A 10,398-nucleotide genomic window follows, 5' to 3' on the forward strand; every position below is an offset into this window, starting at 1 on the left:
ATGATTACTATTGGTTGTCAACTAGACAAGACTTAGGTTTGCCTAGGAGACAAATCTCAGGGCATAACCATGAGGAGTTATCTGATTTATATTAACTGAGGCAAGAAAAATCGCCTTGACCAGGGCCAGCAATGATCTGTGCACTGGAGTCCTGGGATTGACTGTGTGATTGAGCTGAGCATAAGCATTCACTGCTCTCACTCACTGACTGCAGGTGCAGTGTGATCCGATGCCTCAAGCTTCTGCCACCAGAGCTTCCCCACCAGCACGGACCATACCTTGTTACTTTTGTCAAAACATTTTATACCAGCAATATGCAAACCAGTAAAGCATGTGTCTCCGGGACTCAGATCTTCTGGTTGAATTTGTTGGGCTCCACTGTATACATACTGCTCCACAGTCACTGAATCTTTCCAAGAGAACAGCCACACACTTTCACATTCTCCATGTCCAATAAACAAGAAAATTTTTGTCTTTTATAACGCCCACCTCTCTGTGTTATCTGCCTCCTAACACTTGATCTTCCTCCTAATACTACTCCTAGAATCAGAAAGCATAAAACTGCCCCCAAACGCCTATGTGAACATTAGTAATGAGTTTGACTAACATGTCTGAATTTTTTTTTGATCCTTTTAACAGTTCTTTGATGGAGATAGTATGTTCTAGGCATCTTCTCAGAAGTAATTGAAGTTGATAAGGTTTTTTTTTTTCTTTTTCCAGGTCACTTGGTTGTTGTGTAGCCAAGCTCATTTGGAACTGCCTATGGAGGGGAGAAGAGCCTCTCCATCACTTGCCTGTCTCTATTCTGGTCCATTTGTCCTTGGTTGCCTCTCCTTCTTCAGCCTGTACTTCACTTCCTCATGGAATCTTTTTTTTCACAAGAAGGAAGGTATTTCCATTCCTATTTTGTGCTGGCTAGTATTTTGTCACCTTGACACAAGTTCTAGTCACCTGGGAAGAGGCAACCTCAGCCAAGCACTTGCTTCCTTCAAGCAGGCATGTAGACAAGTTTGAGAAGGCGGTTTCTAGTTTAATGATTGATGTGGCAGCGCCCAGCCCACTGTGGGAGGTGTCACCCCTAGACAGATGTCCTAGGTTGTACAAGAGCAAGCCATTGACAGACAGCCAGGAAGCAGCATGCCTCTGTAGTCTGCTTCAGTTCCTGCCTCCAGGCTCTTGCTTGAATTTCAACCCTGACTTCTATTAGTGATATACTGTGATGCAGAAGTATTAGTCAATTAAAACCTTTCCCTCCCACAAATTGCTTCTGGACATGGACTTTATACCACAGCAATGGAAATCAAACAGCACTGATCTAACATCATCATGTCTATGTGTCTTTGCTGAGTGCCTCCAATCCTGCTTTTTGTGTTGCAGCTCAAGCTCACCATTCTCTTCCCTTTTGGGTATTATTCCCTTACATTCAAGTATGCTTTGGTGTCAGGGGCTTTATACTTTGTTCAGCACACATCTCTTTCTTTTTGAATTCATGGGACTTGTATTCTGTGGTACGATGACAAAACATGCCATCTGTGACCCATTCACTAAAATACAGTTCTAGCCCCTGAACATCCCTTTATGTTTTTTACACCCCATATAGTAACACCGTAATAAAATGTGTACTTTCTTTCTCTAAGACTTATGTATGAGTTTTAGTTGTTTGAAACATTTATTTAATGAATAACAGAGCCCCTCAAAAGAGAATGTTTTACATTATGAGTTTGAGTGAAGCTTAATTTTTGAGCAAGCACAAGGAAATGGTCTAGGTTACTTTAGGAATTCTGAGACTAACATAATGAAATTTAAAATTCATAAGGTAAATACTGATACTATTTTCTATAATATTAGAGAAGCCAATGCTTTAGGTATACACTGAGAGTCTTTACTTGTGTGTAATTTATGTTTGCCTACATAAAATAAGTCTGGCTTTCAATACTGCTTACCTCTTCACTTCATTTTATATTGTCATTAAGAAAGTTTCCCAAATTAATCTTGTGTTCATTTTAGAACTATTTCTCCTCCAAATATTCTACATCCTGTCTTTCCCAACATTTCCAAGAATCACATTCCTCCTATTTTCTACCTTCATAGTAAGACCCAGCCCTTGACAATTACAATGGGGTCGTTCTTAACTAGATGAGGGTCTTGGAGCAAAGGCAGAGCTGACACAAGAAGACAGTGAACCCAGTTAAATCAAAAAGTAAAGGTGGAGAAAAGACACAAGCAAACAGAAAGCCTGTCCATCAAAGCAGGAGAGTGGCCCCGGATGTGCAAGAGCAAGGGATGGTGTAAACACTGTGTTACATTGTCCCTTGATGGGAATTAAAATCTGCACTTCAGTTCTGGAGTACTCTTCCTGAAGTGAAGCCTGAGGTCCTCTAGTGTCAAGTCTTGCCTGGCATATTGTAGTTACATTATTTCTATCTTTATATTACTGATTGCAGAATGAGTCAAGGACATTATACAATTCTTCAATCTATAATGTACGTAACACAATTATACATATTATCATCCAAGAAACATTGATATAAACCTACACATACATATATGTATATATACACACATATATATGTATTTATTACTAAGCTAATGTTTTTGTTTTGTTTTGTTTCGTTTTGTGTATGTATCTGTGTGTACATGCACATGCAGTGAGTGTGGGGTCTTGGATGATATCAACTATTTTACTCAGCTGTTTTCCACCTTATTTTATTTATTTATTTTTTTGAGACAGGAACTCTCATCAGACCTGGGGATGTTGATTTGGCTGGCCAGCAAGCCTCAGAGAGTTATCTGTCTTTATCACCCAGCACTGAGTTTATAGGCTAGTACCATTAGATATGGGTTTTATGTGGAAGTTTGAGACCAGACTCAGGTCTTCATGCTTGTATGGCAAGTAATTTATCCACTAAGTCATCCTTTCCACCTTCTGATTTTTTTCTTACTATGGACTATTTCTATGTCCTTGCATTTATTTTGAAATCTATTGTTGGATATTTTATTCGAGAAAGCATATTATTTTGGATACACAATCACATAAGGTAAGCAAAACCAAACGTGCCAACTTTGCAATCGAACATGGCTTTTAGTAACTCCAGAGTGAGGATCTGATAATGAGGTATCAGCTGTCAGTATCTCAAGGATTATCTGTTGCTATACATGTTCCCACAATCCAGTCCCTTCAAAAGGAATTCACTTACTCAGTCTGTTTTCCTGGGCAATCTACTAAAGCAATAATGAGCAAAGCCATTAAGCAGTATCAAAAATGACATCAAAAATGCCTCTGAGTTTTTAGGTTTTGATTTAGTAGCTGTTATCAAGCATTGGGATTTCTTCATTTCCCTTCTCTGGGTGAACTAGGTAATGTCTGGGACCACATTCCCATAAGCAACTTTGAAAAATAGAGCTTTATTAAAATGAACCATAGATGTAATGCATAGACTAGACTGATCTTTGTGGCACTCTTTGCCTAGTCTGATTGGTAGAATAAAGTGGGACTCTTAATGAAAGCACATGGTGAGGTCATTTTCCTTTCCTCTTTTATAAATGAAGACTCAGCTGTTTGCCAGATTCTTAGTTAATATTGCACCATCAGTATTACCTATTGCATAGTGCTAAAATATAGAGTTGTACTCAGCTCTAATTGTTGTCATTTCTCTGGCTTTGTTTGTACGACTATACAACTCACAAAAGCACACCAACCATGACATGTATTCAAATCCTGATTTGGAAAAACTTAAATCTAAATTCAATTCTAATTCAGTAAGCTAGGTGATAGGGACAACTGTGGCTCTCCAGTAAGCTGAGAGACCCTTCTGATGCTCTTGGATGCATTTAAGCATCCATCTTCTGGGGAGTTACCCACCCCATCAGTATTCCTGTAATACATTCTTGTCATTTTACTATAACTTAAACATGCTCATATGTGATTGGTGCTTTTGTATGTCTGTCTCTCCCATAACCTCCTATTTTACATTTGATTCTGCAGTGTTATCCACTAATCAAGTTTATGAATGAATTATTCATTAGTTGTTTTAAGGAGTAGCAAGAAGCACACTTGAAAGGGATATGGAAATGGATTTTTGAGCCCATGTGAGGGAGGTTAGTTGTAACGTATTTGTAAGTTTTTCTATTCTATTAATGAAAACACGTGTATTTGATATTACTAACCACGTCCCACTCTTTGTGACTCTCTGCTTAAGGGAAAACACAGAGCAGGAAAAGCGTATCAAGAGCCCAGCCCACTCTCACCCCATGACTGCATCCTTCATGAACGGTGACACAATCACTTCTCACTTTATTTTGGTTTCGTTGAGACAGTGGTGTTCACAGTCTGAGCTTAGATCATAGGTATTTTAACACTACATTTAAGGCCTTCTTTCTAAACACTTTTATACAATACAGTCAGTTATAGTGTGTGTGTGTGTGTGTGTGTGTGTGTGTGTGTGTGTGTGTGTGTGTGTGTGTGGTGTTAGTATGGAAGCCAGGACTTGGAGCATGCTGAATAAGGGCTCCAGTACAAGCTATGTTCTCAAACCCAAACCCTGTTCTCACTGCCTTTTCAGTTCACTCTCACTGGAATAAACACAAAGACCTGTTTCCCTGTCCAGAATTTTATTTTGTGGTTCCTTCACATGGATACAGACGTGTTTAAGCTATTGTCACACTCCATGGAGTCTTGGGTGAGTGTCCAATCCAATGCAAATGTGATCAAGTCTCAGGGCTGGTATACTTCATTTTATTTATAGGGGAGTCTATTGTGGGGTCAGTGTCTTTTAGGTATGCTTGCTTTCCCATAACCATTTTCCTATTTCTCAGTGCAAAGGACCAGTACAGGCTATGCCCATGCCCTACTTCTCAGCTGTATCCGGTTCATATTCATATTCCTCTTTCGCGATTGACTTAATGAGCATTCTGTTCCCAAAGTGTTTATTAAACTTAACAGTCATGTTTTATAATTAACTTCATATTTTAGAACAATCCTGGACTTAAAGAAATATTGAAAAAAATGGAAAGAGAGACTCTGGGAACCTATCCTTAATTTCCCCATCATTATTAACAACCTATATTATTATATAGTTCTATCAAACCAATTTTTGTCTTTGATCCACTTGGGCTTAGTTTTTATACAATATGATAGAGAGGGGTCTGCTTTCATTCTTCCACACATGGAGATCCAGTTTTCCAAACACTATTTGTTGAAAATGCTGTCTTTTCTCCAGTGTATGTTTTTGGCATCTTTGTTAAATGTTAAATGGCTATAATTATAAATACTGGTGTTTGGATCTTCTTTTTTTCCATTGGTCTACATGTCTGTTTACATGCCAGTACCATTTTCTTTTTATTGCTTTGGCACTGCACACTGTATATAGAGGTCTGAAGCAATAGCCCCTCAAGCATTGTTCTTTTTGCTCACAATTGTTTTGGATCTCCAGGGTCTTTTGAGGTTACATACAAATTTTAGGATAGCTTTTCCCCCTCCCTATTTCTGTGAAGAAAGAGATGGAAATTTTAACTTGGGTTGAATTAAATCTGTTAATGAATTTTGTAGGATGGTAATTTTCACAATGTTAGTTTGATCAATCCATGAGCATAGGATGACTTTCCATTTTCTAGTATGTTTCTCTTTTCAGACATTTGAAGTTTTGTTTGTAGAGGTCCTCCTTCACTTCCTTGCTTATATTTATTTATTATTTTTATTTTATTTTATTTGAGGCTATTATGAATTAAGTGCATCTACGATCTTGTCCTCTTAGTATTTTTGTTAATGTATATAGAAAAATCCTACTTATTTTTGTAAGTTGATTTTATATCCTGCCATTTTCCAGAAATTGTTGATAATTTTTACAAGTTTTCTGTTAGAATTTTTGAGATCTCTTTTACATAGGATTATAGCATCTACAAATAGGGATAACTTGACTTCTTTTTTTTCCCTATTTATATTTCTTTAATTTTCTGCTGTTGCCTTATTGCTTAAAAGCACAATATTTAAAAGAAGTAGGGATGGTGCACAGCCCTGTCTCATTCCTGCCTTCATTGGATTTCCTTTATATTTTCTTCATTTAGGATAAGGTTGGCTGTGGGTCTGTCATTTATTTTAATATGTTGAAGTATGTCCCCTCTATGTCTATCACTATAGGACTTATATCATGGAAATATGTTAGATTCTTTCAAAGGCAAAGCATTTTAATATTTTTCTTTTTCAAAGCTGCAGATTGAATTTGAGTATTCCTGAAACAATTGGCTTCTGGTCACTTTCCATCTGCTCTGCTCTTCTCTATTCACTATTTGTATTTCCTATGTGTTTGCCCTTCACCAGTATGACAGAGAATTAGGCTGATTATTTTAATTACTCGGTTGGATTTTTTTTTTTTTTTTGCAGCCACTAGGCATGTTTCTCTGAAACACCTTTTTCAGAATACATGGTAACCTAAAAGATTTTGTATAAAATAGTGCCGTGGCAGAAAAATGAAGCTTCCATATATTTGCCAACTAGCCAAATTACTGAATGAATTTTGCAAGAATTACAACTGTGCATGCAGTCTCTGCTCCTGGGAAGAACTGCTCTGACCTTTGTACCCCTGGCCTTTCTTCTGCTCCACTCCACATTCATACAAGGGAATTTAGGGTTCTTCCTCATTCTGTTACTTCTATTACACCTTCAAGTATTTATTTTTTTTCATTATGTGCATTGATGTGTATAGGAGCAGGTATCTGTGCATGTGAATGCAATGCTCATAGAGTCCAGAAGAGAACACCAGATTGGATAGAGCTGGAGTTACAGGCAGTTGTGGGTCAGGCAACCTTGGTGCTAGAAACTGAACTTGGGTCCCCTGCAAAGGCAAACTAAGCTCTTTAATCACTGAGCTGTCTCTCCAACCTGTCACTCCTTCATTTACTTTCCCTTGTTAGTTTAATCTTTTATTTTCTTACAGTTCACCTTGTGTAGCAGGAATCTTAGAGAGTCTTATTAATAAAATCGAACCTGGAGCCAGGTATTGGGGTGAAGCTGGAAGATCAGAGAGACAGAACAAACCACAGCTGGTCAACTCCTCAGATGGTCTTGTTTCCTCAGACTGGAAGCCTCTGTGTCTTCATATCCGAATGGCTCTCAGCTGAACTGTGCTGCTCAAAAGCCTAAAAGCTTAACCAACCAAATGCTTAACCAGCCAAAAGCTTCTAGTTTCTGGTCTTCACGCCTTATATATCTTTCCTTTCTACCACCACTCCCTGGAATTAAAGGCTCGCTTTCTAGGATTAAAGGCTTGCGTCACCATGCTTGGCTATATCCTTGAACAGATGGATTTCTGTCTCTGGAATGCTAGGATTAAAGGTGTGTGCTACCACTGCCTATCCTCTATTTTTAATATTGTGGCTGTTGTGTTCTCTGACCCCAGATAAGTTTATTAGGGTGCACAATATTTTGGGGAATACAATACCACCACAACCTTGTGCAAAAGTTGTGGCTGACACATAGGAGAGATGGGGGCCAGTGACCATTTCCAGTCTTTTTCAGTGTTCCTATCTGCCTTTTATGGGAGAGAGTGCTATAGGTTTGCTACTTCAATTTCTTCAATGGGCCTCCTCTGTAATGAAATTATTCTGTCTTTTATACTCTAGAACATTAACTTTGCAACTTTGTTCTTTTGACAAATCTAAATGTAGCTACTTTTAAGAAGTCTCTTGAGGTCTCCATTTTGCTGAAAATACCTCTTGCTTGTGAGTAGTCTCACGGTATGATATACAATAGGAATGCACCTTATGGCATAACTAACTGTGTGGCCATGTGCATATGCAGGGATGTGCATAGACCTACAGATACACTCGTTTGGATATAAAAATTTAAATCTTCTTAATGTAAATTTTGGAAAGAGGAGCTATAGATGTTGATGCATTTTGCTGTCTTCAAATAGAGTCCAGTAAAAATTTAAAACTGGGGCAGAAAATGCAAATGTCTTATCTGAATAACTTTTCTCTGCACAGAAGTCAGAAGTTTTATGTGGGAGCCAGTATGTACCTGCAGAGAGAAAACATTTCATGCATCTAGTTCTTTTGCAAAGAGGCTTCCCCATTTGCATGAATTTCCTCCCAGATTCTTAAAAATGACCTTTGCCAAGGATCACATGGATCTTTCTTAATAGTCACATGTTGCAAAACCATTTCTTTATCCATCTATACCCTCTTTCAAAGCCTTAAGATGGAGAAAGCTTCAATAGGAATCTCATGAATCTATGCATGATGATGTAGAAGGTACTTCAGGAGTTCAAGGTCATATGTGATGTGAGAGTTCAAATAATAGTAAGGCAACAGAAAATCTGCACAAGGAAGACTAAAACACCATCTTTATTAACTTACTCAAGGGGACTTGCGTGGTGAAGAAGTTGATAAGTCAGGGTTGTCGTGTTTATTACTTTTAGGTGCACTAATTTTATTTTAGGAATTAAACCTAATAATTGTGCTTTGCTTTATTTTTGGTTACCTTATTTGCAATGATTTTCCAGGCACTTGAGGGTGTAGATTTCATTAAATCCAAAGAGAGCATTTGTTTTAGCTTAATAATACATGCGAGTCCCCAAACAGTAAGTTGGTTATATTTAAATATGATCATGTGGGGAAAGCCATAATTGTTATGGTCCATAAATGCATGAGAAAATGGTGAAACAGGAGTAGTACCTATTGATCCCGCATAAGCAAAAGCAGAGTGCATTACATTAAGATGCTCAAATGGAGCAATATCTAACATGAAATTACTATACATTAAATTCCTACCTCTCCAAATGTACTTCAAGCATCCTCTTACTGAGAAATATCTACAAAAAGCACTTTCATTCTGTGCATTTAATATTATAGTACCTTAAAGATAATGCTTAAAGCAACGAGATCTCCTCACTTTGAATTCAAAGTGTGTATTTAAGGCTAGTGTTCTTACTTTCATTATTTGTGATGGGAATGAGTTTCAAAGATGAGGACAGAGAAAATCCAAATCAAAGAATAAATGCTAGTAACTCGTGTATTAGAAGGTGGTGATAATTACATAATTTCTAGTGGAATTCTTATTTTCTTCGGTGAGGTTGCTTTTTGTATTTTGCAATATCTTGATGTTTAACAACCTATCAATAAAATATATAGTGACTGTTGATTTATTTTCTGTTTTGTTTTACAGACAGGAGGTTGTTCTTCCCTTTCCAAAATAGCAGGATGTTTCTGATAACTTTGCTTTGTTCTGTGATGGACTAGTCACTTTCAAGTGATGGGTTAGAAGCTGCTGTTAGAAATTTTGGATATTAGTAAACTAGGTGAAAGATGGAGTGTTGATTTCTAACCCACCAAATGATCTTCCATATCTTAAGCTCTGACACCAGCAACAACAGAACCAAAGTATAGCCAAGACAACCCTTTAAAGGCCTATTCCTTCTCTCTCATGGACAGCTCCCATGTGCCAAGACAGTATCCATTTTTTTGCCTGAAACTTCCTTTTCTATTTCAAGACATTAAGCTGAAATTTGAGCCACAAGGTACAATACTGCCTGTGTTCTGGTTTTGAGGAAAAATAACTTCTAAGAATTCATCATTAACTCTTTTTCAAGGAGGGATTTCAGGTAATATAACGTTAAGACACGGTTATGGGCAGCCATGCGGTAACTATTTTCAAAGCTTAACTCAGAAGAAGTTGCTATAAGAAGCACTAATCATGGGAGTAAAGTGTACATCTGTTATGTCCATACTAAAACACCCACTTTTGCCTTTGACCCAGCCCTTGTAAGACTGTGGCCAGATCTTGATCCTCTCATCAGCTCAGCTTTTGGCAGTGTAGTAGACAACTCTTCTATCAATTCATCATTGTCTACTAGCCTATGACCCAGCCCTTGCTACTATGTTAAACTCCTGCATCTCTCTTTGATGGTTCTCTTTATTTATCACTCTCTATTTTTTGGTTGTCCTGATACCACTGGAGTCCCAAAACCTGGAGAAATACTCCCCAGGCTTCAATTTTGAATCTATAGCTGATTTTCCATCAATTCCTCTAGCAACGATTCTATAACCATTTTAACTTCTTGGAGGCCCTTGGTAGATTTAAGACCCAGTTTTCTACAATAGAAAAAAAATATATTTTAAATGTTCTTGTACAGTTATCCCACAGTAGTTTTGGAAAAGGAATTTATGCTCTCAGCAAGTAGAGGACAAAATATACTAGTTGAAAAAAAATGCATCAACAGAACATGGATATACTCCTTAATTACCTTGTACTAATTCTTTAAACAATACAACATAGCAACTATTTATGCAGCTCCTGCATTTTACAAGGTTGTTGAAACCAATCTAGTCATGCTTTAAAATGTATGAGATTATTCAAGTGCCAAAAAGTACTCTCCAGACTGCTAATGGAGGAAAGCAATTAGT

General features: G+C 37.5%; 1 long non-coding RNA gene across 1 annotated transcript; it reads left to right on the plus strand.

Moving 5' to 3' along the window:
* The first annotated feature begins 730 nt into the window (after positions 1 to 730).
* On the plus strand, positions 731 to 9,030 carry LOC128114080 (uncharacterized). Its single transcript, XR_008219718.1, has 3 exons — positions 731 to 889; positions 4,563 to 4,679; positions 6,933 to 9,030. It is a non-coding gene; the product is annotated as an uncharacterized LOC128114080 (long non-coding RNA).
* Positions 9,031 to 10,398: the final 1,368 nt, after the last annotated feature.

This window comes from Peromyscus californicus, unplaced genomic scaffold, assembly GCF_007827085.1.
Source record: "Peromyscus californicus insignis strain IS unplaced genomic scaffold, ASM782708v3 Scaffold_19__1_contigs__length_69161282, whole genome shotgun sequence".
Classification (NCBI taxonomy): Eukaryota; Metazoa; Chordata; class Mammalia; order Rodentia; family Cricetidae; genus Peromyscus; species Peromyscus californicus.